At 35.0% G+C, this 7,681-nt stretch overlaps 1 protein-coding gene across 5 annotated transcripts in view; it reads left to right on the top strand.

Annotated features, from left to right (window-relative positions):
- The window catches only part of LOC142340085 (short transient receptor potential channel 4-like), a 63,848-nt gene that overhangs the window by 17,171 nt on the left and 38,996 nt on the right, over positions 1-7,681 (top strand). Inside the window, exon 1 of one of the 5 annotated variants that reach the window (XM_075390502.1) lies at positions 3,446-4,184. The exons of the other annotated variants lie outside the window; for them this stretch is intronic. The gene's annotated coding sequence lies outside the window, so the exon portion shown is untranslated. Of the gene's footprint in view, positions 1-3,445; positions 4,185-7,681 lie in introns of those variants that run through there. 5 annotated transcript variants of the gene reach the window in all.

Below are 7,681 nucleotides of genomic sequence, written 5' to 3'. Positions count from 1 at the left end.
CTTGTCACTTTTGTTTAGTTGTACGTTTTCACTGGTTCAAATGATGATTGAGTAATCAAATTTATATTCGCCCAGACTTCAGCAAGTTCTGTAAGATATAGCGTCGATTCCGGGTCTATGAATTCTTCTTCGTCATCTGAGAAGTTTTCATTGCCATTTGGCTTCTGTGATGTGACGTACGCGTCGTGTTCGATTGCTCCCTGGGGATTATTTGTTAGCTGTTTGCCCTGGTCTGGGTTTTTGGCGTCGTTTGACATATACTGTTATCTCTCTGTATGAATGCTGCTCCATATTGTCAAGATTGTGTTGGTTCCTGTGTGTTTGTTTGATGTTGAATGCTTATTCAAAGACGTGGTTGTGGTTTGGGAATAGTTCAGTGAAACTTTGCATTTATTTGGTTCCAATTGGTTGGATTTGATTTCAAACTTCCTCTTGGCTTCTCCTGTCCTCGTTCTTCAGACATTGCAAAACTCAGAACCCGAGCCGCAGTTCTTACCTTGGACAGTAGTTCCGTCTAAATAGATGTAACTTTCATTCTTGCTATAAAAGTCCTTATTCAAATCCTACTCGTTCCCTAGGGCTGCTTTTGAGCCTAGTTTGCGCAGGCGGCTAAGGAATGTCTCCAAAATTTGTTTGAATTCTGTTGTACCGTTATTATTTGGAATCGGTCGACTGTTGTTTTCCTTGGTCGGGTGAGTCTTAGACCCAGTTCGTAGATGAGCTCGTTTGTAGAAAAGCTATCGATTATGGTGTGGGGCTTGCTTTGATGGTAGATTTGGTTAGCTTCTAAACCGAGTGATAGGTAAATTAGGCTCTTTACCTTTATGTCCGCCTCGTCCCAGGTGTATCTATCCTTGAGGGGTCCACGATTCCTGATGTGTTTGCGTTCATTTTCGAAGTCTACTCGTCGGCGTTCGTTTCTAATTTTCCGCTTTCTATTTTCTTCATCTATTGCGCGTTCGACTGGTTCTTCGTACGATGAGACTGTAGGATAAAGAGAGGTCCGCAGCAATTGGCTTTAGACACAATTGTTGATCAACATGTAATTTTTCTTTCGTCAAGACCAAGGCTTTGTTTAAAGGTAGAGAGCCATGACTTCCTTTCTTATGTTGGGTTAGCGCCCGATTCTCAAATTAGGGGGTTGCCAACTGGCACTTAAAGAGACTGAACCATGTTATGCTGCTCTTTTAAAACATGGGTGTGATAATACCCAATTCACGAGATTTTCTTTTTTGGAGTACGCCACTCAGGGAAATACTCCACTAATATCCAAAACAGAAGCAACCATGAAATTTTAAAGACCATGAACACTAAAACAATTACGCTCCTTTAAGGGAAGCGTACATCATCTACTGAAATTTTTCCCCAGTTTAGCCAAAATCTCAGAATCTTTACGACCAAAAAACAATCAAACAAGAACAACAAACTGGAATGGAATGATCTGCATTCAGAAGCTTTCGCTAATATCAAGAAAAAGTTTAATCTAGTTACTGAAAACAAACATTTCGATACGACAAAAGATACTCGCATCAAATGCGATTCCAGTAATAGAGGTCTAGGTGCCAGCATCGGAGAAAAACACGGTAATACATGGCACACAAAGGCCTTCGCAAGCCCATTCTTAAACAAATATCAAAATCGTTACAGCACAAACGATCTCAAAGTACTAGCAGTAAGGTGGGCTATGGGACACTTTAAGAATTACTTCCATGGCCAAGAATATAGAATCCAAACGGATCATCAAGCTCTTTTATCCGCTTTAAAAGACAACCGAGGAAACAAAACATGCCAAAGCAGACAAACTAGATGGGTAGACAGATTACTAACGTTCAATTTCTCAAAAGAACATGTCCCACGGAGGGACATGGTTTTGCCGAATATCTAAGTCGAAATAAAATTCAACGCCCTCCTTTACCATGATGTCACACATTATTTAATAATATAATGAACTCATTCCAGTATATTCTGTTACGTAATACACCTAATAGCATAAGCTCAGCGGCAGACAAACACCAAACAAAAAATGACACAATAAAGCGTAAAGTATGCAACGCGCAACAAAAGAACGACTTTCGCCAAACTCACTCCAATACACAGTCGCTCTCTATTTGTAATTCTAATTCAAATTTCATTCCATTAAAGTCTTTACATTCTACTTCTAAAATTCTAAATCCATTTATTTTATCTAATCCATTTAAAAATTTTAAAGTTTTGGTCCTATTATTAAAGTCTGCCGGCAGCGATAACCTGATCATCGCTTTATATGAGCTCTCAAGCCGAGGATTTTCCCAAAAAGTAACTGGGGAAAAAGTGTAAACAGTGTATAAATAAAAAAAATTACACCCCTATTTCTCCGCCTAATTAAGGGTGGAAGAGTGTAATTAAAAGAGTGTAATTTTAAAAAATAAAGGTGGACGAGGGGATGTGGATTGATCCCTCCATCTTCCCCCTGTCGAACAGGTTACTTTCTTTGTCTGCATTTACCATTGCGCCAATTGACTCCAGGTTCAGATGTGTCAGTTTGGTTATATTGGTAATTGTGGAAGTGTCATTTTTTAACAGTCCACCCTAAATTACACTCTTTGCAAAGAGTGTAAAAAAGGTGGAGAAAAGAGTGAAATTACAGTGTAATTTTTTTAAAATTACACTCTTACCCTCTTTTCCCCTCTAAATTTCCCCTATAAATGGGAGAGCGGTACGCATTACACCCTAATCCCCGCTAAATAGAGATTTGGAGAAAATTGTAGATTTACTATAAAACTAGCCCACAATTGACAATAGTCAAAAATAGTTTGGCTTTACCCGAATTGTTTAAGTTTTGATATATAATAATTAAGAATTTCGGTTCCTGCGTAATCGAAGCGGAACAGCATTAGGCCACAGCGGCCTGTTCTCAGCTGCCCATTCTTTTATATTGTTATATTGGTATATTGTAATTACTCGATGAAATGAATAGTCAAAGTGAATTCATCAAAAAGGTGTTTTATTTGTGCTTTCGACTGTTTTGTTAAGTTAATGAAAAGAAAACTGAGAAATCCGCCGGACTATTAACTTCCCAAATTGTTGAATTCAGTCTGGAAATCGGTCTTCCCAAATGGATTTCAGTCATAAATTCTAGACATATTTCATTTTACACTACGGAGATTACGATTGATGAATGCACTTTTTGCGAAGGCTATCTGTCCAAAAATGATGAAATTGATCTGGTGGATGGATGACTCTCTTCACATTTTTCATTGTTAATGAGGCCAGGGCAAAGAGATGGTGCGAAATTGGCAGAAAATTCAACTTGTTTAAGTGATCAAAATATTTTTTATAGCAGCAGTTAAGTGATCACAACCCCTTCATTCAGAGCAGAACCCTTCGAAACATGCGCGTTGCATGTATTCCTCTGTACCTACTTTTGATTCCCTTAGGCTCAATAGCCTCTATTCGCAGCTCCTCAATTCATGTTACCTGAACTTTCGACCTTCAAGCGAAAAATGACAGATAGAAAAGTCTGTTTTCGCCAAGGCCTCGAATTTTTATTTTGTTAAACGTCTGTTTGCTTAACAATATTGTTATTAGGGTCCTGCAGTAGCAAATCATTTCTAGCAGGATTTCATTGTTAATCAGGCTAAATTTGAAACTTTATTCGCCTGGACAGCTACTGAAATGAAATCAAGCCTACAAATTATGTAAGAAAACGGAGTTAAATCAGGTAGAATAAGATATGTTATCACAAAACCCTTTTTCGCTGTTTTCAGGCTTTACCAATTATGTAATTCGTCACTTTAACTTTGTTCAAGTTTCATTATTATTGCAAAATATTGAGCACCCAACCCATTTAATCTCGGCTAGATTCTCAACAAATTCCTCCAGAACTTGTTGACAGCTTGTGTGTGAGTTGAGACACATGTTTCTAAATAGCTACAAGGCTTCGTCTGTCTACCTACCAGCGGCTGCAGTTGCAACAATTTACTTTACAGACCCCCTCGCTTGTATTTCAGTTATTTTTGGCTTAATTTTGGCATGCATGAATTATGGAAAAAAATAATTATTAACAGATTTCCACCCAAATGTCAATTTCTTTTGAGAAAGGGTTTTTGTTTTTTGTGTTCCCCTCAATCACAGTGCCTGTACCCTAAAAGTCTGTGTTACCATTACTTACTGTTCTATTTTCTGTTATTAATCTTCGGACTATAGTGCGAAATTGCTAACTGTGGGCTCCATCTCAATTAGATATACCGAACTTTTGTTCCGACCCCCCCCCCCTTTAGTGGGGGGAGGAATTATATACTCAAATGGTTTTTTTTGTTGAGTCAATTTTGGCCGATCCATATATTAAGCGTAGAGATTTGTGAGCGGTATCATTAAAATGCATGAACGTCCTAGAATATGGAATGAAAATTTTTTTTTGAACTTCGTTTTTTACAGAGAGTTATCGAGCTTTAAATTTTTGTGAATATTCGACAGTTTTTATTCACATTTTCCGTAATCTGTGCTAAACTTTGGCTCAATTTTGCTAACATAGTTTAAAATAAGTAAAACAGTTTTAATGGTAGAGTGTTATTGTTACTATTAGAGCTAGAAAAACGTTGCTGAATTACTTGATTGGAGATTTTTTGGCTAAGAATTTTAATAAAATTTTCAAAATTCAGACATTTTCATCAAAAATTGCACAAAATATGCGTTTTTGTCCACTTTATTTAAGTTTGCCAACATTGAAGACCTAAAAACCACTGATACAATATTCTTAAACTCAAAAAGAGAGCAAGTTGAAATCCGATGCCCTATGAAAGGCTTCTGGAAAAAAAAGAAGCCGTTGTTTTGCAAGTTTAACTCGATAATTATTCAAAATGCATCATTGTTTTTTTATTTAAAACATATTTCACTTAAATATGGGCCAAATTTTCAAACACTTGAAGCACTTGGGTGTTTTTTGGACGCGTGCAAAATCAGGGATAGGATTGATATCATCAAGAGTTCTTAAAATCAGAAATTTTTTATATTTGTTTTGGAGCTGCCTTTCTTTTCAAAAATGTTTTGCTTTTATTGTTTTTTTAATGCTGTTTACTAACAAAATTTTTACCTCACGGCTCCAACAATGAAAGCTCCTATTTACGTAAAAATAAGGCCTAATATAGATGTAGTGTGTTTTCAGAGAACCTAATTGTTTTTTGGCTTCGAAGAAGAGCTTTAGTAAACTGTAACTGAATTCTCGTGCTTTGCCGTCAATTGTTATTCATTTCGAAGATCCAAATGGCTTCTTCAGTAGTTGCAGGTGAACCTCTACAATGTATTCGTTTGTTATGTAATTTCTCTTATGACCTTGAATTTATTTGTTTTGGGAACCTTTCAGTGGTTTTTTGAACTTGTCAATTAATTATCTTAATTCTGTCAACTTTTAGCTATAACTCTCTGAACACACATTGAATGTTTTTCCTATAAAATATAAATTAATCTTTGAGGTAAAAACTTTTCTAAAAAAATCGGCTGCTTATTTTTGGTACTAAGAGTTTTCATACAAAAATTTGTGATATTTGTGCATAGTTGCACTTTTTTGCTGTTCTTCGTGTTTCTTAGTTCATTGCCATATTACTTAACATTCTAACTGAAAAAAGCGATCAAATAATTTTACTTTTTTTATAGCTTACTGTTTTAAGAGCTGCGCAACCGTGTTTTTCAGATACTTGTATATTTTTTATTATTTTTGCCCTGAATTTGTGGTTAATTTTTGTTGTCGTATGCCAAATATTGGGTAATAGAAGGTCTCAGTGGCTAAGTTTAGTTTTACAAAAAAACTTATTAACTGATATCAGTATATAGCTATTGGATTTATTGACTTTCAAATTAACTGTTTTCAAAAAACGTAAAAGTTTTCTTCAACTTATCCCTTTTTGTTCTGATTTTCGTCTTTTTTCATGTGTTACAAATGTGAATCAATTCCTTAATTTAACGTCATTAGTGAGAAATTTCGTTATTTTCTTTGAACCAGAAAATAGTGAGTTTTGTGAGTTTGAGATATTTTTCATTTTTTGTGTTTTTTGTTGTCAATTTGAGATATTCGTTTTACGTAAAAACTTAATGGTTGTCAAAGAAGACGCAATTTAAAATTTAATTTTCTCGCGGTTAATATTTTGCAAACTTAGTTGCTTTAACACTGTGGTCCCGCGGAATTTTTGGTTTTCTTTTAGTTGTGCTTGAAATTAATTCTATTTTACAGTCTTATAATTTAGTCTCACTAATAGCAATTGCAACTGGTTTTCGTTGAAGTTTCAGTATAAACAGTTTAGAATTTTAGTCGAAAGCTTGTGTTGTTCATGAATTTTTGGAAATATTTGTTTTTTTAAAAAAAAGGACCGTTGATTTCTGCGCTCTGCCAATCTTGTTTCTGTTAAATTGTAGCTTAGCGTCTCCATAGACAAGTTACCCCCTACACCTACTGAACTAAGATTTGCTCTTTTTAGTGGTTTTGTTTTCCTCAAATAGTCTTCGATCTTGCTACATTGAGTTTTCATGAAACATAAGTGATTTTTGCTTGGTCGCCCATTTTTTAGGTTAATGTTTTCTTTTCGCAGTATCACAATAGTTGGTGGTCCTCTGACCATTTTAAAAATAAGGGAATCAAAAATTGTTAATGTCCTATGTGAACAGCTTCCTGTTTGGGACACCGTTTATGTGCTAAATTTAAATTTTTTCTGTTGCCTCCTTTTGTCATTCTTTTTGTAGTTGTATGACATATCCTGGATAATGAAAGATCTCACTCAATCTCAATGGAAGAATAAATAAATTTCAGAATGATTTCAGTTGATGCATACTGTTTCTAGTCAGTTTGACATGAATTCTTTTCAAAAAGAGAAACGTTTTCTTAAAATTTGTTCTTTTGCTCATTTCTGGTCGACTTGTTACCAAATCGCATTGAGTAAAAGTCCCATTTTTTTTCTAATGAAGTACAAGTTAATTTTTGAGTGTAATTTTTATCTGATGCCATTTTGGTTTGTTTATATATGGTTCTAAAAAATGAACAACGAGTTTTGGTTGTAATTATAAATATTTGTAATTATTAGATTTTTTTGCCGACTTTTCTGATAGTCCTATTAATGACAGGTCTCGTCGGTACTTACATAACTCACGTCGACAGGTCTCGTGAGTTATATAGTTTTATTCTTTTAATAGTTTGTTGAACGATATGATTTTTTAAAATCTCTTCCTCATTTGGTAGACAATTAAATGAGAAACGTAGATGAGCGGGGTCGGAACTTTATGTGCGAGCGCACATTACCGAGCATCCTTGTTTGTTACTAAAACTATTTAATTTCTGCAATTTCAGAATTGATTTGAAACACAGCGCAACATAATTTCAATTGTTTCAAACTACTTAATTTGACCAGGCAAGCAAGTTTTTGTTTCGAATAAAACTTCCCAAATTTTTTTGCATAAATATTGAAAAAGGCGGATGATCACCGACGGTGCTTGGCAGAGAAAAAGTTCCGACTTCTTCTTTCACAAAACAATTTTAGAAAGCTTGCTCTAAATATCCTTAGGTGGCAACACTGCCAAAATGAATGCATTAGCATCTTTGAATTATTCCCCTAAGATCAGAGGTCCTCTGCAAACCAATTTTGAGATGGCTAGCACATTTATTTGTTCTCTTGAGGCTCCATTTCGGACAAAAATATGTTAGCAAATAATTAAATGT

The sequence above is a fragment of the Convolutriloba macropyga genome, chromosome 1 (assembly GCF_964194025.1).
Source record: "Convolutriloba macropyga chromosome 1, txConMacr16.3, whole genome shotgun sequence".
In the NCBI taxonomy this organism is placed as follows: domain Eukaryota; kingdom Metazoa; phylum Xenacoelomorpha; order Acoela; family Convolutidae; genus Convolutriloba; species Convolutriloba macropyga.
The sequence above is the reverse complement of the archived record's forward strand: the minus strand, read 5'-3'. Positions and strand labels throughout refer to the sequence as shown.